The 22,492-nt window shown below is 38.1% G+C and overlaps 1 long non-coding RNA gene across 2 annotated transcripts; it reads right to left on the bottom strand.

Annotated features, from left to right (window-relative positions):
- Positions 1-6,654: 6,654 nt before the first annotated feature.
- Positions 6,655-19,055, bottom strand: LOC129349457 (uncharacterized). 2 transcript variants are annotated; one of them, XR_008602473.1, is made up of 4 exons: positions 18,918-19,055; positions 11,676-11,821; positions 8,366-8,604; positions 6,655-7,414 (listed from the first exon to the last, which is right to left on the bottom strand). It is a non-coding gene; the product is annotated as an uncharacterized LOC129349457 (long non-coding RNA). The 2 variants fall into 2 exon arrangements; XR_008602472.1 differs by lacking the exon at positions 18,918-19,055 and having other exon boundaries at positions 11,676-11,995.
- Positions 19,056-22,492: the final 3,437 nt, after the last annotated feature.

The following is a 22,492-nucleotide window of genomic DNA, read 5'->3' as shown; positions in this document are numbered from 1 at the left end:
TCTCAGACCGGGGCAACAAGACAGCACTCTGTTCTCAGACCGGGGCAACAGGACAGCGCTGTGCTCTCAGACCAGGGCAACAAGACAGCACTCTGTTCTCAGACCGGGGCAACAGGACAGCGCTGTGCTCTCAGACCGGGGCAACAAGACAGCACTGTGCTCTCATATCGGGGCAACAACACAGCGCTGGGTTCTCAGACCGGGGCAACAGGAGGGAGCCAGCCAGCCAACCAGCCGGCCGGCAGTGCTCAGAGACCGGGGCAACAGGAGCCTGCAGCTAGAGGACAGACAGCGAGAGAGAGACACAGACCAACAGACACAGAAAGGCAGATAAACAGAGAGACACAAACACAGTGAGACACACACACAGACTGAGACAGAGAGAGAGACACAGACCAAGAGAGACAAACAAAGACACAGACAGAGAGAGAGAGACACCGAGAGAGAGAGACAATGAGAGACAGACTGACAGACAGACAGAGACACATACAAACACCGACAGAGAGAGACAGAGAGGGAGAGAGAGAAAGACAGAGAGAAAGAGAGACACAGACAGAGAGGGAGAGAGACAGACAGAGAGACACAGACAGACAGACAGAGACAGACAGACTGACAGAGAAAGAGAGACACAGACAGAGAGACAGACACAGAGAGAGAGACGGAGACTCTGGATGAATATTAGAGCTAAAACACTGCAGTAAATGATGAATATTAGAGCTAAAATACTGCAGTAAAATGTGAATATTAGAGCTAAAATACTGCAAAAAAGATGAAAATACTACAGAAAAATGTGAATATTAAAGCTAAAATACTGCAGTAAAAGATGAATATTAGAGCAAAAATACTGCAGTAAAATGTGAATGTTAGAGCTAAAATTTTGCAGTAAAAGATGAATATTAGAGAAAATATTACAGTAAAAGATTAATATTGGCCCGCAACTGGAGGCTGGCTGGGCTCAGAGACGACGATAGATGAGATGAGTGCAAGAAAGATCCCCACACGACCCCATTTTAGTTCCTGTCATTGAGTTGCAGCGCTGGACTACCTACCTTGAAGGTACTGAGGAGCCGGCAACAAGCATGGAGAGCAAAGCTTAAACAAAACAAAAACAAGAGGCCCGTGGCACTTGACGGTCACCTGAATTTTTGATGTAGTCAGTTTTGTTGTTTATGGGAAAAAAATACGAATCCACGTTTTGAATGGTATACCACATAACTAAATCAATTTATATTCAACAAAGTGCGTGATTTTAGGATTTATGCTGCTACAGTCATGTAAGAAGCAAACACCTAATGCTGGTGGGTAAGATTTTTTCAGCTCCATCATAGATTAAGCTAATGTTTTTAATTCAGAGATGTGTGTGTGGAGTGGGTGTGGGTTTTGTCACCACTTTAGCGGCTTCATTACTTGAGGATTGAATGCAAACTTCACAAACTTATCAAGATCTTAATTTCTAGGGCATCAAGGTTACGATTACTATAGATAAGGGAAATAAACTTTGCCAAATGTGAAACCCTGGGGCCTGGACCCTTCCATCCACAAAGTGTATTGGATTCTACCATATCTGGATAGGGTTCTGGGCAGCCTGGGATCTTTAAAATTTGTAATTAATTTAGGTCCTTCACTTTGCCTCAGGTGACCTAATAAAAACTGAAAGTGGTAATGAAAAAGGTTCTGCAATGTTGTGGGGAAAAAAGAATGTTTACTTTTGTTTAAAATGAATATCAGTAAATCTAGTCAATAATTAATATAAAAATGTTAATTTTCTTACATCCTGACGTTGTTCTTCCTCGTTTGTTATCCTCCGACCACCAAGAAGGGCAGCTGTCCTCCTATTCTGATTTGTGTCCTACATAAAGTTAGACAAAAGTGAGCTCATGCAATACTACAGTTCACATTGACAAATTCACGCTATACATACCTCTTTATCAAGGCACTGCATAACACTTTGAAGGGTCAACCTCCTGCTTGATGAAATGGCTGCTTTATACAACTGCAAGAGAAAAAAACCCAAAATGAGCTGCATGTTTTGAAAAAGGATAATGTGAATCAATTTTGCTTTCTTTTTTTGACCATTTCAGCTGTGTTAATGCAAATGGAATGAAATTTCCTTGGGGTCTGGATTCTTTTCAGATCTTTCAATTTTCAACTTCAGCTCTTAGCTCATCTTCAGCTCATATACTGTATACATACAATTGTACCTCTTGGCTCCATCGTGGCCATTTTTGGCCAATTGAAACCCATGTAAACTACATTTTTTCATTCCTTGTTATTCACAGTACTAAAGCATACAAGTTGGGTAAAATTGCTTTCATTCCTAACTCAACATTTCAAAATTGTAGTTTGTAATGTTTTCTACCAGATTATGTCATTTGTCTATTTTTGGCCAAAGGAGCAATTTCATGTAATATTCTTAGTTTCCAATAGGGGCGTATGATGACTTACTGCCCTCCAATGGAGTAAATGAATGACACAATTCTGACACAGGTGTGATCTTAAGGATGTCAGATAATGAAAAGTGTGTCTGTACATGAAATTGCAGCACAAAAAAATGTAGAGAGAAATAAATTATTGCATCTTAGATCCAGCTTGCAGTGAATTTCTGCTGATGCAGGCTGTTGAGCTTTGAGTGTCCCAGGCAAACTTGACTTTGATGCACATGTTGAAAGCAACTGTAGCTTTGTTGTTTTCATAAAAAGTGCCACACACAACTACAAAATAGACCTCAGACACCCAAATATCTAGTCTCCAAAAAAAAATAACAGGACATCTTGCAAAGATGCAGCTGCAGGGCAAACAAAAACAACCTACGACACTGTTTAGAAATCTGTCCTTGGACTTTATGCAGGTGCAGTCAGTACTAATGCTATCAGCAGCCCAACAGCTCCCAGATCATTTTTACTCTGGCAAGATGGCGAGAAGGTCATATTCACTGCTTCAAGCACTTGAGTTTGTGATGCGATCAGAAAGCGAAGATGGGGAGAAATCCACTGCACTTGAAGAGACGACATCTACCAAAGATGAGGACACATCCTCTCGTGAAGATGAGGACACATCCTCCTCAGAGGATGACAGCACCACTCTACTGATGATGAGGAGTACCAGCCAGTACCTGATTCTTCCTCCTCAGGGGGGTGAGGACAATACAGACACAGCGGTTAAACAAAAAAACACAGCTACAGGTAATGGCAGATACAGAGGAGCTGGCAGCTGAATGGATATCTCATAATGGGAAAATTCTTTGGTTTCCCACTAATAAAGAGACCCTGCATTTCAATCCAGTACCACCCCTCTATAAAAATAAATGTTGTTGTTTTTCAAAGTAAACAAGTATTGTGCATTTTTTTCTCAAATCAAATTTAAAGATTTAAAATTCTGAAGCTAAAAGAAATTTTGGATTTCGTGGTCAAGACTGATTCTAATTTTAAAAACTTGACTGTTGAGAGTAGAAAATAATGCGGTATTTTTTTTTACTGCATTTTCTAAAAACACAAGGTGGTAGTTTTCTTCTTTTTTTGTCAGTGCACAAAAAAGTTAATGATGCATAAAAATCATTGATACTGCTAATTATTGACAAACATTTAGCAAAATTAATCAGGCAGCATGTATTATTTTTATTTAAAAAAGTGATTTTGTGCTTTTCTCCCTTTATAAATCATTATGTTATCTAACAGGCATTTAAAGGGTCAAAATTCTGTTTTTTGGTTTTCATGGACAGAACTGATGCAAATTTTAAAAATCAAGTTGGTAAAAGTGGAAAAATATTTTTATATATATTAATTTTAAAGCATTTTGAGACTGCAAACAGGGGGTGGCCATTTTTGGCCACGAACACGCTGAGAGGGAGTTTTTTTGTTTTTTGACATTTATATAGCTGCAATTATGCTTAAAAACTAAATCAGGAAGCATGTATTAGTTGGTTAAAAAAATGTGATTTTATGCGTTTCTCCCCTTTTAGATCATTAGCATTATGTGATCTAAAAGGCATTTAAAGGGTTAAAATTCTGAATTTGAATGAAATTTTGGTTTTCATGATCACAACTGATGCAAATTTGAAAAATTAAGCTGATGAAAGTGGAATTTTTAAAAAATATATATAAATTTTAAAGCATTTTGGAATACAAACGGGGTGGCCATTTTTGGCCACGAACACGCTGAGAGGAAGGGTTAGGGTTAGACTAACCCTCTCTATGCTCAAAAATAATAATGCATCATAATCAGTGTTGCTGTTAATGAATTACATATCTCAGACTGTGCTATTAATAAAACAAGAAAAACCGATAGCACTGGGAATATAGATAATGGTCATTTCTGAGGTTGTTTTTCAACAAGTGCTTTGTGCAAACGAACTGGCATTTGAAGGGTTAAAAATATGAAAATAAATGAATATTTTATATGTATGATAAGAATTGATGTTAGTTAAAAACTTTATGCAGTAAAAGTAGCAAAAAAGATAAAAAATCTAAAAAATTACAGACTCAGTATGTTGGGGGCCAAAAATGGCCAAAAACAAACTGAATGGATGTTGTTTTTGAACAAAGCCAGAGGGTTAAGAAGACCTTGTGAGCCATTGATTTATACAAATGTACCGATATTTTCATGTGAAAAACAATAAAAATACTTTGGAATTTAAAAAAAAGAACTACATCAATATTATTTTCTGACCTTTTATGGAATAATCAATTTAATGACCACCAGATTAACAGTAGACTGTAGGGTAATTAGTAAAAGTAGAGAAAGATAAACTCGACAAGCCACACAGTTCAGACAGTGCTGCACCCTGACAGAGATCTTCATCCCCAGAGCAGCTGCGGTAGAGGAGCTCTGTTGTGATAGAGCGAGCAAGAGGATGAATAGAGAGAGAGAGAGAGCGATGGTAGATAAACAGCGTGAATGCAAGAAATTCACAGTATTTCAGCTCGTTTCATTACTATACGCTGTACAAACACAAATGCCTCCCCTCAAACACTCGGACCATCAACAAATACGTTGACTATATGCAGTAAATATAAGCGTCCAAGTCTTTAGACTTCATTCACTTGTTATTTCACAAGTTAAAACTTACCGTGCAGATGGACAAATAGACAAATAGCGGCCCTTTTGATCCGGGGAGGGGAGGGGAGGGGAGGGGAGGGGAGGGGAGGGGGGCTCAGTTTCGCGGGCATACCGGCACAACTTTAACTGTGTGCAAACTAGCTAGCTAACAAAAGGGTAACATTAGCCAGAAGTTGCTTGCAGGCAAATGTTGAATTCCAAAGTTTTTTTTATTGCTCCTGTCACGTCGGAAGCATTTCTAACCTAAATGAACGCCCCTCAACTAAAATGTCCGCCATGGACAACAGTGGTGTAGTTTACTAATGCGCCATTTCAAACTTTGATTAACGTGATGGATTAGCATAGAGGAAAAATACGGAAATGTAGTCATATTCGCAAAGCTCTGTCAATGTGCTGATTTTATTCCATTTCATCACAGAAGAAACTGCCATTGTTGTTAAATTTTATCAACAAAAACTCAAAAGCACTTTCAGAAGATAACTTACCTCCTCACGGTGTCTCTTCTCCCAGCAGAATGACGTATCCCTCCGCCCTGGTCAGTTGCACTCTGCTGCGTCACTGCGTCAGATTGCAGCTAGCTGGAAAAGGGTGTCCCTCCGCAGCTGGAAGTAGTCCGCCGCTGTTTTCTATATTGTTTTGTCAATAATTAAGTTGGGGTTGAAATACTGTGGTTTGTCCAGTTTAGACAACAGGTGAGGTCGACAGTTCTTGTATATCATAGAGTTAGGGTTTTATTTTTGATTAATCCCAAGATTACGGTATTTCTTCAGCAGGGGAGGTGGAGGCGGAGGGGGGTGGGGGGAGGCGGAGGGGGCCGAAGCACCTGCCCCTTTGCTCCTTGATGCCCAAAGTGCCCTGTTGTCAAAGTTGTTTTTTTAAATTCTATTTAATTTTGTTTTTATTTGTAAGTAAGTGTGTGTGTGTGTGTGTGTGTGTGTGTGTGTGTGTGTGTGTGTGTAAAAGTCTCTGAGACCAAAATAATAAATAAAACAAAACTAAAAATAATTCAGATCTACCGTCGGTCAGTCACGTGATCTACGTAGACGTCCCCCACTGCTCTGATGGAGAGGAGGTTCTGCAGCGGGATTCGTTTATGTACGGTGTATTTTTGCAAGATGACTGATGAAGTGAGCATCCTGTGTGTGTGTGTCTGACTCTGCACACACACCTGTCATCAGTTCTAGCCGCTAGTTAACCACACAGCTGCTGAGAGGATAAAGTCTGCCAGGCTTCTTTTTGTTTCTGTATGTTTCTGTTGTCATGGGCAAAGTGCATCAGAGAGATGTATTATTTTACTGTCAGTGAGTTGCAGTGTGTTTCCTGTTTCTAGAGGCAATGAGACAGAGGTTATGTTATTTCACTGAAACTACGTACATGCATTTTCACATAATTTTGGACTATTGCAGTATAAATACAACAATAATTAGAAGAATTTGAATTGTGATTTTCTCAACCTCTCATTTAAAGATATCAGTACTTGTTTATAACATTTGTATATATAGACAAATATGCCTAAATATAAAATATAAAACTTTTAGAACCTTGCTGTCTTGTGCAAAGTGGATAGTCAAACTGAATAAAAGTACAAATACATTTAAATACATGATTTCTATATCATTTAATTGTTTTTAAACTTATTATTAGCACTACGAATAATGAAGGGCAGATTATGAATCAGCACCATGGAGCAAATCCGTGGCTCTACAGTACATGTCTGGAAAAGGTATGAAATTTAAAAGCAAGGACTCCAGGAAGAGTAGCCACAGTTAAACAGTCCAGTGTCTAATGATGATGTAAATTCAGCTTCAAAATAATAATTTTTCTCAAATACACTACATCACAGGTCAGAGTTTGAACCAATGACCTTCTGATCAGCAGTCCTGAGACTTAGCCACTGCTGCACCTTGTATTATGAGGTATGTTTCTGTATGATGTTTCAAATTCTTGCTCCATGTGCCCCCTTTTAACTTTGAGCACCTGCCCCTCCAAAGGTCTCTGCATGGCCCTGCTCCCCTCCTCCCCCCAGCACCCCGTTTCTTTTTTCAAGGTATAACTTACAGAAATAAGTTAAATCAACACTGACGCTCCTGATAAAGTGATGTAGGACTGCTATTATTTTGAACACCACTGTAGAGCTTCTTCCTCTCCAGCTCCGTTCATCTTCTTGGCTTCTATCTGCAGATCTCCACATTTATCCTCCAGCAGCCTCCAGAGATAACTTCACCAAACGCCGCCCCAGAGGCCGGTCGGGTCTTCAGATCCGTCTGGAGGATGGACAACGTTTCTTCTCCTCGTCCATCTCCTGAGCATCGGTAAGAATCCCTCTGGGCTCTGAGGGTTTCTGCAGGAACGTCTGACGCTAAATGTTAGAGAATAGATCTCAATCTCCAGAACACTGAAACTAAAACACATATTTAACACAATAAACACATTTTATATCATCAGAAAGAACATTCAGACAAAAAACTGAAAAAAATGGAAACGCACGTTTATCATAAACTGTTTCTCTTTATGATGCACAGAAATCAGGATTCAACTGAGATTCAGCTGAACAGAAAATAAAACAAACTGCAGTCCATCACTCTGTTTATTCATTTTACAAGTTTCAGGACAGTTTGTTAGGGTTAGACTCTTTTTTTTTAAATTCTAGAAGTTAAACGTGTCTAAAACTGATCTAACAAGAAGATCAGGCATAAAAACTGTTCACAGAAGAACTAAAATGTGTTAAAGACGTTAGAGAGAAGATTCTGTGTGCAGAAATGTAGAAAACCTGTAATCTAGAACTAATACAGAGTGAGCAAACTGGCATAAATTTGACAAAAAAAATATTATATGCATCTATCTTTAACCATTAAATCAGTTTAAGGAAAGGTTCTTTAGACTCTTTTCTTTTCAATTCTAGAAGTTAAACATGTCTAAAACTGATTCAACAACAAGATCAGACATAAAAACTGTTCACTGAAGAACTAAAACATGTCAAAGACATTGTATGTAAAACAACGTATGTAAAAATGTTTTTAAAAATGTAAACAACCTGTAATGTAGAATTAATATAGAGCAAAAATACTTGCATACAGTGTGCAAACTCGCGTATATTAGAAAATATATTTGTATGTATCTATCTTTAACCATTAAATCAGTTTTAGGAACGTTAGATTCCTAAAACCCTAACCCTAATTCTAGAAGTTAAATGTGCTTAACAAGATCACATCAAAAATGTGGCGGCTTCCCGTCCTTATTTTCTGCCTCGCTACATAAACGGAGCAGCATCACGTGACTCTGAGTGTTACTAACAGTTTACACCTGTTACCTGTAATCTGCCCGTTACCACGGCGTTGCAGTTGTCTGTTCAGGGTGAAGCTTCCAGGAGGGATTTAGGAGTTCAGTCTGTTCAGAGCTGGATTTCCTCACATCAGTGGGCTGGGAGGGTGAGGAGAGGTGGAGGTTTTCAAATGTCAGGTCCAGAGAGATTAACAGACTCCCTCCAACATCCTCCAGTCTGGCAAAAAACGGAGTCGTTCTTTTCTCTCTGCAGACAAGGTTTTAATGCTGGAGAAGAGAGGAAAGTCTGAGTTAGAGCTCCGAATGTTAAAATACGCTCTGAAAAGCCAATAGAAGTCTGAGTTTATGTTGAAATACGCTCTGAAAAGTCAATAAAGTTTGAGGTTATGTTAAAATACGCTCTGAAAAGTCAATAAAGTTTGAGTTCATGTTAAAATACGCTCTGAAAAGTCAATAACAGTCTGAGTTTATGTTAAAATACGCTCTGAAAAGTCAATAACAGTCTGAGTTTATGTTAAAAGATGCTCTGAAAAGTCAATAAAAGTCTGAGTTTATGTTAAAATACGCTCTGAAAAGTCAATAAAAGTCTGAGTTTATGTTAAAATATGTTCTGAAAAGTCACCAAAAGTCTGCGTTTATGTTAAAATGCGCTCTGAAAAGTCACCAAAAGTCTGTTTATGTTAAAATACGCTCTGAAAAGTCACCAAAAGTCTGAGTTTATGTTAAAATACGCTCTGAAAAGTCAATAAAAGTCTGAGTTTATGTTAAAATACGCTCTGAAAAGTCAATAAAAGTCTGAGTTTATGTTAAAATATGTTCTGAAAAGTCACCAAAAGTCTGCGTTTATGTTAAAATACGCTCTGAAAAGTCTCCAAAAGTCTGAGTTTATGTTAAAATACGCTCTGAAAAGTCACCAAAAGTCTGAGTTTATGTTAAAATACGCTCTGAAAAGTCAATAAAAGTCTGAGTATATGTTAAAATATGCTCTGAAAAGTCAATAAAAGTCTGAGTTTATGTTAAAATCCAAACAGAAAAATCACCAAAAGTCTGAGTTTATGTTAAAATCCAAACAGAAAAGTCACCAAAAGTCTGAGTTTATCTTAAAATCAAAACAGAAAAGTCACCAAAAGTCTGAGTTTATGTTAAAATACGCTCTGAAAAGTCACCAAAAGTCTCTCTGTTTGTGGATTTAACACTGAATCTAACATTAGATTTGAAGCCGGGTTAAATCAGAAACCAATACTTCAAATTAAATTTGTGGGGGTTCTTTGTTTTCCAAGTTATTTACATCTAATAGAATTTATACAATGAATTGTGTTTTACAAAAACCTATGGCGCAACACATTAGAAGAAATATGAGAAACAGCACCAGAAATAGCACTAAAAACAGAAACATACGGCTGTGGCACCTAGTGGGCAAATAAAACCCACAGTTACCACACTGCCCTCTATAAGCCTCTGTTCTAAACACATACTGCAGTAACACAAAAGCAGTTAGAAATATCTCATCATTAACCAACACAAAAACACAATGCATATAATAATACATTCATATTTCATGGAACTAAGAACATCATGATTGATCAGCTTGGGTCAAGATGGTGCCAGTGTGTGTGGCAGCTTGTCTCTCACTGTCAGTTTTGTTGATGATTTTATTGTAGTTCACCCTCGGCACTCAACAAATCAAGTCGCTGCTCATGTATGATGGACAAACACTGCTGGAGCTTCGTTTCTCTGCTAAAGATGGAGTTACGCCCGCTGGGGGCTGGAGTGCAGCTTATAGGGGGGGCTCCAAGCCAAACAGGTTGGGAACCACTGCTCTAACTGTCGGTACTCCTCAGCACAGTACACGGACATAAAGTGGATTTTTAATGCAAATAACAAACAATTTACCACCCTGTCACTATATTTCATAATTCAGTCTTTCATAGCACGGTATTATTTACAGTTTCTTACTGTCCCACAGTAACCAGTAACCCTTTGTTCTGTTCCCACCACTTCCAGTATCTTGCCCTTTGACCTCAAAACTACCCCCAATACAACAATAACAATACGTCCCCTGCTGTCCAAAACGACAATCAGCAGAAGAGTCACAAACAGGGATTTCAGTGGTTTTCAGGATATTTACTTGCCTCTGTTTACCACCTGGTTACACCTGTATTAAAATTCAGGCCCAACAGCAGGAACTTTATGCATTTGGACACATTATGAGTCAAGACTGAAGTTTCCAGTGATTTTGTGCAGAACTTTAATTAGTTTTGAGCAAATTTTAAGTCATTTTGGTTGAATTTTAAGCTTTTAAGTCATTTCAGACATTTTCAAGTCAGTTTTTATCATTTTGAGCAGGTCATGATACATTTTGGTTATGAGACAAATATTTTTAACTTGTTTTGGACAAATTTTGAGCTTTTAAGTCATTTCAGACATATTTAAGTCAGTTTTTATGTTTTGAGGAATTTTGTACAATATTTTAAGTTGTTTTGGACAAATTTAGATTTTTTTTAGTCTTCAAAGAATTTCAAGTCATTTTTTTATCTTGCTTTGAGGTATTTTGCACAATATTGTAACTTGTTTAGACAAATTTCGAGCTTTTGAGTCATTTCAGAGTCAGTTTTTATTGTTTTTGAGCAGGTTTTGAGGCATTTTGCATGAAGTTTTAACTTGTTTTGAACACATTTGCCCTCATTTCTGTCTCCTTTTATTCCTTTTCTCTCTGCAGCAGATAATTTAATGAAATACTGGAAAAAAAAACATCCCATAGAACAAAAGCAAAGGACCCTAAAAACTGTGTTAAAACCCCTACTAGAAACCAAACAGATACCACAGGAAGCATAAAACCATCTGATACCCACAGCCAACGTTACCCCCCCCAGATATATGGAACACCCAAAATACACAAAAAGACACTGCACTGCACCCCATAGTGGACAGCATCAGATCAGTCACCTACAACCTTTATAAAGCTCTGGTAGAAATCATCAAACCCCTCCTTGGTACATCACAACATCACTGCAAGAACTCCAAACAACTGGACAAGAACTAAACCATATCACAGTAGAAAAAGAGGAGCTATTCATATGACATGACGTAGTTCATTCATCACTAAAACCCCGTAGACGTCACATTACACATCGTACAGGAACGACTCATGAAGGACAGGACACTGAAAAAACACACAAACCTCCCAGTAGACGACATCATCACATTACTCCGGTTTATTGCCAAATCCACCTATTTTCAGTTGAAAGGAATAATCTACAGTCAGAAACCAGGTTTAGCAATGACACATCTGGCCAGGTCATCATTGTAAAGGAGAAACTGTTCTCATCTGATCTTACCTGGTAAAATAAAGTTGAAAAAAAGATCCACTTTCAGCCATAATGAGTAACTTTTTCATGGAGGACCTGGAAACCAAAGCCATCCCCGCTTTGCAGACCCACACTCTGGAGAAGATACGTCCACGACATCCTGGAAATAATAAAATCTGGACACACACAAGAACTCACTGATCATCTGAACAACATGGACGACACGGGAAACATACAATCCACACACGAAGAGGAAATAAACCGGACCATTTCATTCCTGGACATGAACATTCACCACAGAGAAGACAGCAGCATCAAAATAACAGTTTACAGGAAACCCACACACACGGACCAGAACCTCCTCTGGACATCAGAACATCCATAGAACACAAACTACCAGTTAGAACACTATTAGAACGGACCAGAACCTCCTCTGGACATCAGAACATCCACAGAACACAAACTACCAGTTAGAACACTATTAGAACGGACCAGAACCTCCTCTGGACATCAGAACACCCACAGAACACAAACTACCAGTTAGAACACTATTAGAACAGACCAGCATCATAACTGATGACAAAGACAGACAGGAGGAGGAAAAACACATCAGAACTCACTCACACACTACCAATATCCCATATGGGCCATAAACAAAGGAAAACAACAAGCCAAAAACAAAGAGAAAAAACTAAAACAAACAAAAACAAAACATACACAAAAACCAGACAATAAAAATAAAGGCATAATCAGCATTCCATATATCTGAGGGACAACAGAACCCATACATCCCATAATGAGAAAACACAACATCAACACAGCAGTAGAACCAAATAGAAAACTGCAGCAGCTATTAGTCCATCCAAAAGACAAAAAATGCAACATCATATATGAAACTCCGTGTAAATCATGCAATAAAACATACACTGGAGAAACTGGAAGATCATTCAACACAAGAAGAAAGGAACAGCAGACAGAATAAAGGAAACAGCTGGACGACTCACAAGAAGACAAAAAGAAAAAGCAGATGAAGAAAACAAAAAATCAGCCATCAGGGACCACTGTAAAAGAAACAAGCACATCATGGACTGGGACAGGGGGAGGATTTAACATCAGAGACCAACAAACACAAACCATGGATTAAGGAGGCCTTAGAGACCAGGAAGTGTTGTAGTTTTCCATTCCATTGTACAGTATACACTGTTGTTTCTCTTCAAAAATGCATTTAAAGCTACTTTCTGCACATTTCTGGTACTTTCTTAGGATACAGAAGTACTATCTCTTGCTAAATAAATAATGTTTACACCTATGCAGTACCTTTAGCAACAATAATAGTGATAATTATTGAGTCCATGTTAGATTTCTATTCACTAACCCTCAGAGCAGAATGAGGCGCGCACGGAGTCACCTGATATCTAGAGTCATCTACCGGTGATGGAGGGTTTAATCAGACACACCTGAAGCCAAATGGCAGAAATATAAGTCCACTGCATTACCATAATCTCATAAACTGATATATATATATATATATATATATATATATATATATATATATATATATATATATATATATATATATATATATATATATATATATATATATATATATATATACACACATACAAATGTCATCTGTTACCCTGGAAGTGGAACCTACTGGTGATAAAATAAAACAGAATCACAGAAAGCAGGTTTGATGCAGTTCTTCATCCTTTTTACTTTCAGTACAGCCCATGGTCCGTTGTGTTTTATTCAGCATGAGTACAGCTGGGACATGCTGCTTCATCAGAATAATGCATTTTAAACTTCCTGTGGTGGAAAATGACCCGTCATCTGTCAGCAGATCCAGCTTGTCTATACTCATGCTCAAAGTAACTGCAAAGGATTGTGGGTCAGGATGGCCAGAAAAGCATGCTGGGATACTTCCCAATCCAAACAGAGGGACATCCAGGTATTCTTTGACATTCCATCTACTGGCTCATCTTTCTCTGGCTGCTGGACAGTTTGGTAGTGAGGATACTGGAATGCAGATGAGTCGTCGTCTACATATTAGGAGTCTCATTTAGCGTGTAGGAAGCTAGAGCTGCAGGTTACTGATTGATTCATTTTGTACTCATTTACTTTGTCAAAGCTTGTAGAAGTTTTGACCTTTCTCCAACTAGAACATGCAACTAAATCTGAGCAGGGAGAGAAACAGTGGTGGTCACGTGGACCTAATATTTTCAACATCTTTTCATCATCCAACTTAGTGTGAATCTTTTACCTCAAAGCCCTGCAGCAGGACGTCAGACTGATTCTAGTCCAGGTTCCACATTCAGCCCAGTCTGATCTCCAGTAAAACCACAGCATAATAACCTATAAATAACCACAACTCCTAATTATTTACACTGCATGCTGTGACCTCTGACCTCTTCATCATTCTACTAACAAGTCAGGACTCTGGGATTAAATCTGGGAAAAGTCATGTTGTTGATGGACCAATAGATGACAGCAGAGACTCAGACACAAATCTCTGTCCCTGCAACCCATCAATAATCAATAATAACACTGATACATTATCAACCAATCATAGTTTGGTCATTTTGTACATATTTCTGGTAGTTTTAGCTCATATTTTGGTCATTTTGTTCATATTTATGGTAGTTTCATCTCATATTTTGGTCATTTTGTACATATTTCTGGTAGTTTTAGCTCATATTTTGGTCATTTTATTCATATTTCTGGTAGTTTTAGCTCATATTTTGGTCATTTTGTTCATATTTCTGGTAGTTTTATCTCATATTTTGGTAATTTTATTCATATTTCTGGTAGTTTTTTTGTCATATGTTGGTCATATTATATATATGTATTTCTGGTAGTTTTGTGTGTGTGTGTGTGTGTGTGTGTGTGTGTGTGTGTGTGTGTGTGTGTGTGTGTGTGTGTGTGTGTGTGTGTGTGTGTGTGTGTGTGTGTGTTTATACATATATGAAGAAATGTGTAAATTGAATGGAAAGTCCAGTGGGAGTCTGAGTGTCACCAAGTCAGAGTTTATGTCTCAACTGCGGACGTTAGAGAAGACAGGCGGAGACAGTCTTAGTGGGCGGAGCTAAACCACCTGAAACCTGTGTTTCATTCGTTATAGATCTCATTCCGTCATTCTGAAATCAGTTTATTTCTCCCCCTCTTCTCTGTAACTATTTAGTTCAGAATTCTTTGCCTCTCCTGACAACTTTTGATAGAACAGCAGAAAAATACCTTCAATTATTACAATATCACTGTGATTCTCCACTGTGTATTATGCAGAATTGTAATATGATAGCAATTTATTTGTGTTGTGTTCATTATTGATGCCTTTAACCCTTCCATGCATAGAGGTCATGACAGTGTGCAGCTCTTCTAAAGCTGTTTTCTTGTATGTGCATGAGTTTTGATGGCATAGTTGGACATCAGCCACTACAGTGGATCCTATTGCATCATTTCTTCCACTGCCAGTGATTGGCTAGCCATTGCAAATTCTTTAAAAAAAGAGTCAAACCAAGATGGCCGGCAGGCAGCCAGAAACACCAAGTAGCTCATTTTCTTTTGTTCAAGCCTTCTATAAAAAGAGACCTTTGCAGGAAAGAAAAATATGGTGACATCGAGGAACATCTAAAGAGTCATGCAATTGCAAACGTCTCAGTATAGCATGTCGCCCATGAAACGTCATAGTATAGCATGTCGCTCTAAAAATGTCATAGTATAGCATGTCGCTCTAAAAACATCATAGTATAGCATTGTTGATTTAAAAACGTCATAGTATAGCATGTCGCTCTAAAAATGTCATAGTATAGCATGTCGCTCTAAAAACATCATAGTATAGCATTGTTGATTTAAAAACGTCATAGTATAGCATGTAGCTCTAAAAACATCTTAGTATAGCATGTCGCTCTAAAAACGTCATAGTAAAGCATGTAGCTCTAAAAACGTCATAGTATAGCATGTCGCTCTAAAAACGTCATAGTAAAGCATGTAGCTCTAAAAACGTCATAGTATAGCATGTCGCTCTAAAAATGTCTTAGTATAGCATGTCGCTCTAAAAACATCATAGTATAGCATTGTTGATTTAAAAACGTCATAGTATAGCATGTAGCTCTAAAAACGTCATAGTATAGCATGTCGCCCATGAAACATCATAGTATAGCATGTCGCTCTAAAAACATCATAGTATAGCATGTAGCTCTAACAACGTCATAGTATAGCATGTCGCTCTAAAAACGTCTTAGTATAGCCTGTAGCTCTAAAAACATCATAGTATAGCATGTCACTCTAAAAACATCATAGTATAGCATGTAGCTCTAAAAACGTCATAGTATAGCATGTCGCTCTAAAAACGTCTTAGTATAGCATGTCGCTCTAAAAACGTCATAGTATAGCATGTCGCTCTAAAAACGTCTTAGTATAGCATGTCGCTCTAAAAACGTCATAGTATAGCATGTCGCCCATGAAATGTGTTAGTATAGCATGTCGCTCTAAAAACGTCTTAGTATAGCGTGTCGCGCTAAAAACATCATAGTATAGCATGTCGCTCTAAAAACGTCTTAGTATAGCGTGTCGTGCTAAAAACATCATAGTATAGCATGTCACTCTAAAAACGTCTTAGTATAGCGTGTCGCGCTAAAAACATCATAGTATAGCATGTCACTCTAAAAACATCATAGTATAGCATGTCGTCCAAAAAAACGTCATACTTTCCAGGTTTCCAGGGGGTTAGGCAGCTATTTATTTGAAAGAAGAAGTTTACAACAACACAACAGGTGAGCAGGAAAGTCACAAAGTCTGTCTTTAGTTCAGCTGAAAATATTAGTTTTTGTCTTTTTTATTGATCAAACTTTTCAGGAAGTAGATGAAGAATAATTTAAGCTCTCATGTAGAAGTCCAACTTATTTTGGATCCTTGTGAAGAGTTTAATCTTAGAGTTTGTAAAGCTGTTGAGTTTTTAGAGTCACATGGATTGTTTTGACATTTAATAACCGAGTCCTGAAATAAAATTACAGTTGTGGATTTCTGTCATTTAGTCTGGACTAAACAAATAACAGCAGCATAAATCTCAAACATCATTATGAGGAGTCTGGATTGAGGTTTCTCACTTGATAATGATTAAAACATGAAATTTAGGTTGGTTTAAAGGAATATTCCACCTACAAGAGGTTTCAGTTTTATTTTTTGTATTTTAAAACGAAAATCAAATAACCACTCATTTTTTGTTTTTCAATATCCGTTTCAGAATGGAAAATCCAATTGCCAAAATATACACGGACCGTCGTCCAAAATATGACAAAAACGTCGTAGTGGAGCCAAACAGAGTACGGTGCATAGACTGGATAGAATTTTTTTCGTTAGTTTTCATGGTCAAAATTAGAGATCAGGTGGCTGACCTTAAAATAAATCAATATTGATTTTTATAGAGCGTTAAAGTTTTGCAAAGCCAGGGGGCGGGACTATATGATTGACAGGTCCTATGGAGGAGGCAGCAGAGACTCTGCTCTCCTCGTTTGGATTAATTCTGATATAATAACTGTTGGTTTATTTATCGGTGGAGCAGCAGAACATTTTCCACAGACAGTTTTCCTCCCTGTTGGCTTGTTTTAGCCAGTTTTCTCCCTTCGGCTGATTCTACCAGAAGTTAAAGCCGAATAAACTTAATTCCGAATAAACTACCTGGTTTCTTCCGATGTTAATTCCGAATAAACTAATTCCTGTGTACGTTCTATTCATGTATACAGTTAATTCCGGTCATTCTGCGCATGCTTGGCTCCTCACGTAGCGATGACGTAGCGACGTACACAGCTTGGTCGTCTGCCTCCCTTCTCCGGTATTCTATCTGTCTTCTCCTTCTCAAGTGACGCAACAGAAGTAGTACACCATTGTCGAGTTGCTGTTTCAAAACGACAATAAAAAGCAAAGCGAAAAGCGTGCTTATTAGTTGTTCCTCCATGTTGGGGAAAAGAAATGCCGCGGCAAATGGAGTTTATTTTCTTCCGGTAAACAGGGATACGTCACGTCCACTTCCTGTCCAATCAGAATCCTTTCCAACGCCCAAGCGTTAAAGCGGAATTACGGAAGGGGATAAACGTGCGGTCCATGTAAACCTTAATTCGGAATTAATATTTCCATGTAAACGCGAAGCACAAAACTTTGATTCCGAATTAATAATTCCGAATTTAAAAACTTCATGTAAACGTAGCTAATATCTCCCGTTTTCTCCTTTAATGAGTCGACTCTTCTTGTGCTTTCAGACGTCCCTCATTGTGCATCACCAGAGAAGAAACAGAAAAACTGCTCACTGCTTCAGCATCAAACGCTCTCCAGCATTGAGAGTGTTTTAGGAATTAATTCATTGTGTTGTGAATTTTGAAGGAGCAGAAACTTTACAGCTGCCAAAGATATGAGCTCAGATTCTGGGTGTTTTAGGAAATGAAGTTCATCAAATGAACACTTGATTTTTGCTGATAACTCTCATTAAATTACTGAAGAAATCTAACATAAAAACCTGTAAACTCTCAGGCAGCTTTTGTTAAAGTTTGTCCATAATTCTATCATCATGTTCTGGAACCAGGACTCTGCAGAAGTTCCTTCAATCAGATACTTGTGTGTTTCTATTTAAGGCCTCAGGTTTGAACGTACAGCAGAGGATAAGAAAGAAGTGATTTTAATGTTTAAATCAGTCCAGTAAATGTTTGGAGTAAAAATGATTAAAATTTTGATTTAGATAGATTTGTGTCAGATAATATTGTAGAGTCTCACTTTAATATATCCAGATGAGTTCAGCTAAGCTGTTCACCTGGGTTCCACACTCCCCACATCCAGATCTGATGGAGCATCTGTGGGATGGTCCAGGATCAGCCTGGTCTAGGTAGGACCCACCCTGCAACCCACAGGATCCACAGAATCCACAGGACATCCCCAGAGGTTCTGATGAACCACTGGGTCAGAGGAGTTTTAGCAGCATAAAGGGACCAGTAACTACTGCTGCTGATACTGGCACTGCTACTACAACTTGTAATACTATTACAAATGCTGATACTACTTCTATGACTCTAACAGCTGTTTATACTACTACTGCTGCTTGCACTTTAATATTACTACTACTGCTTGTACAACTATACTACAGCTACCATTAAAATCGTCTGGTATTTGGTTGTCAAGCTGCTAGCTCGCCTTAGCGTTTTGCTAGTGGCTAACTAGTTAGCTCTCATAGACTGGAAGCTCTCAACAAGATTTCATAATGAAAAAAGAGCCAAAAACTATTCTTACCTATAAAAAGTCACTCCGAGTTTCCTTGTCTCAATCGTACGACGTAGTGTGTAACTGTATGCAGCACAGTGAGCCGGCATACTTGTTGTTTCCGTTTTCAAACCGTCTACATCAGTGTTTCTCAAATAGTGGGGCGCGCCCCCCTAGGGGGGCGCAGAGGCATGTCAAGGGGGGCGCGGGCGACTGGGAGGAAAAGGTCCTTCAACACGGAACTAATGAGCTGAACTATTGTTTTAACGTCGGCATGTTTTTCGCGGCGTACAACAATACTGAAATTGTGCTGACCCCATAGACTGTATATGCCATAGATATAAATAATAATAATAATGATCTTCTGTATATATCTATGGTATATGCACTGGCCGTTCAGACTCCGAAGTACAGACTCCTGAGAACGGGAGAATGCATCGTTAATGTGCAGTCGGAACACCAGTGTACTCGATCACGTCATGTACTCGGCTCATCTCCTCCGATTGTTTTTACCAGCAATGTCAAACATACGGCCTGTGGGCCCACCAGACGGTCCATTTCGGCCCGCGGGCCGACTTTACAAATGATAAAAATTACAACATTAACTGTAAATTGTAAATCTGTAAAACTGTAAATTTAAAATAATTTCTAGAACTTGACAAGTTGTTCTGATCATGAAGTGAAATACTAGATTGTTCAGTTCCAGAAACCTGTGACTGAATGTTTTGTATTTTTGTAGATAAACTGTTATCTGGCAGTTACAATGCATGTGTAAATGATGAACTGAGGCATAATAGGCTACTGTTGAAATTGAACTTGTTTTCCTTAAGAAATTTCAGGTTCATAATATTTTGTAAAAAGATACTTCATTAAATGTGAACATTTTCAGAATGTACTTTTTTTTAACTAAAACAAAGGGGAAAGTTGGAGTTGTGGTTGTTTATAGGTTATTATGCTGTGATTTTACTGGTGGGGCCCACTGGAGATCAGATTGGGGTTTATGTGGTCCCTGGACTAAAATGAGTTTGACACCCCTGATCTTTACTGTGAAAAACAACAAAATGGAATCAGATAAAATAACACAGCCCTGCATATTCATGTTTTTACATATATATATATATATATATATATATATATATATATATATATATATATATATATATATATATATATATATATATATGTATATGTATATATATATGTATATGTATATATATATATATATATATATATATAAAAAAAAAAAATATATATATATATATATATATATATATATATATATATATATATATATATATATATATATATATATATATATATATATATACGCACAAAGTTATTGGGGGGGCACGAAAGTTTTTTGTCCTCCGCAGGGGGGCCCGACAGAAAAAATTTGAGAACCACTGGTCTACATCAACGGAATGCACTGAAACTTTGTCCCCACTATCCGCACTGGAGTGGAGGCGGAGAGCCAGTGAGAATGCACAAATAGGACGCCGTTATGGGAGGATCCCATGATATCGATATATCGATACCCGCACGTCACCCGTTTTGCCATCGACTACTCCATTAAAGTATCGATGAATAATTAATAAATGCGAAATAAAAGTGAATGTGTCAATTGCAGATATTTTTAGGTAACTTATTCCAGTGTTTTGTGCCGAAGCACCCCCCGCCGGCAGCATATTGAACTGGTCCGCAGCAGTCTCACTGTCGGATCAGAGGAGAGCCACATCCGCGATAGATATTATAATGGTCTCTGCTGCCCCTCTGTGGTCACTTTGCTCCACTACACCTCTCCAAATGGACCAAAGTGGTATGGTCCATTGATGAATTCAACATTGAATTCATTATCTATCTATCTATCTATCTATCTATCTATCTATCTATCTATCTATCTATCTATCTATCTATCTATCTATCTATCTATCTATCTATCTATCTATCTATCTATCTATCTATCTATCTATCTATCTATCTATCTATCTATCTATCCAAAATTGTTGGTACCCCTTGGTTAATGAAAGAAAAACCCACAATGGTCAGAAATAGAATAGAATATTCTTTATTGTCATTATACAATGTATAACGAGATTGCAGAAATAATTTGAACCTGACAAAAGTAATAATAACAATTCTATGAAAATTATCCAATGAAAATCAGACATTGCTTTTGAACCGTGGTTCAACAGAATTATTTACAAAAATAAACTCATGAAACAGGCCTGGACAAAAATGATGGTACCCTTAACTTAATATTTTGTTGCACAACCCTTTGAGGCAATCACTGCAATCAAACCATTTGTGTAACTGTCAGTGAGACTTCTGCACCTCTCAGCAGGTATTCTGGTCCACTCCTCATCAGCAGACTGCTCCAGTTGTCTCAGGTTTGAAGGTTCCTTCTCCAGACACCATGTTTCAGCTCCTTCCACAGATGTTCAATAGGATTTAGATCAGGGCTCATAGAGGCCACTTCAGAATAGTCCAATGTTTTCCTCTTAGCCATTCTTGGCTGTTTTTAGCTGTGTGTTTTGGCTCATTATCCTGTTGCAAGACCCATGACCTGCAACTGAGACCAAGCTTTCTGACACTGGACAGCACATTTCTCTCTAGAATACCTTGATAGTCATGAGATTTCATTGTACCTGCACAGATTCCAGACATCCTGTACCAGATGCAGCAAAGCAGCCCCAGAACATAACAGAACCTCCTCCATGTTCCACAGTAGGGACAGTGTTCTTTTCTTCATATGCTTCATTTCTGCATCTGTGAACATAGAGCTGATGTGCCAAAAAGTTCCAGTTTTGTCTGGTCTGTCCATAGGACATTCTCCCAGAAGCTTTGTGGCTTGTCAACATGCAGTTTGGTAAATTCCAGTCTGGCTTTTTTATGATTTGTTTTCAACAATGGTGTCCTCTGGTCGTCTCCCATGAAGTCCACTTTGGCTCAAACAACGACGGATGGTGTGATCTGACACTGATGTACCTTGACCTTGGAGTTCACCTTTAATGTCTTTAGAGGTTGTTCTGGGCTCTTTTGTTACCATTCATATTATCTGTCTCTTCCATTTGTCATCAGTTTTCCTCCTGAGGCCACATCCAGGGAGGTTGGCTACAGTCCCATGGATCTTAAATTTCTGAATAATATGTACAGCTGTAGTCACAGGAACATCAAGCTGCTTGGAGATGGTCTTCTAGCCTTTACCTTTAACATGCTGGTCTATAATTTTCTTTCTAATCTCCTGAGACAACTCTCTCCTTGGCTTCCTCTGGTCCATGTTTAGTGTGGTACACACCATGTCACCAAACAGCACAGTGACTACTGTAACCCTATAAATAGGCCGACTGACTGATTACAAGTTTGTAGACACCTGTGATGCTAATTAGAGGACACACCTTGATTGAACATGTCTCTATGGTCACATTATTTTCAGTCTTTTCTAGGGGTACCATCATTTTTGTCCAGGCCTGCTTCATGAGTTTATTTTTAAAAATAATTCTGTTGAACCACGGTTCAAAAGCAATGTCTGATTTTCATTGGTTAATTTTCATAGAATTTTTTATTTATTGTTACTTTTGTCAGATTCAAATGATTTCTGTGACCAT

Source organism: Amphiprion ocellaris, chromosome 8, assembly GCF_022539595.1.
Source record: "Amphiprion ocellaris isolate individual 3 ecotype Okinawa chromosome 8, ASM2253959v1, whole genome shotgun sequence".
Taxonomy (NCBI): domain Eukaryota; kingdom Metazoa; phylum Chordata; class Actinopteri; family Pomacentridae; genus Amphiprion; species Amphiprion ocellaris.
Note: the sequence above shows the minus strand (reverse complement) of the source record. Positions and strands in the feature narration are given on the sequence as shown.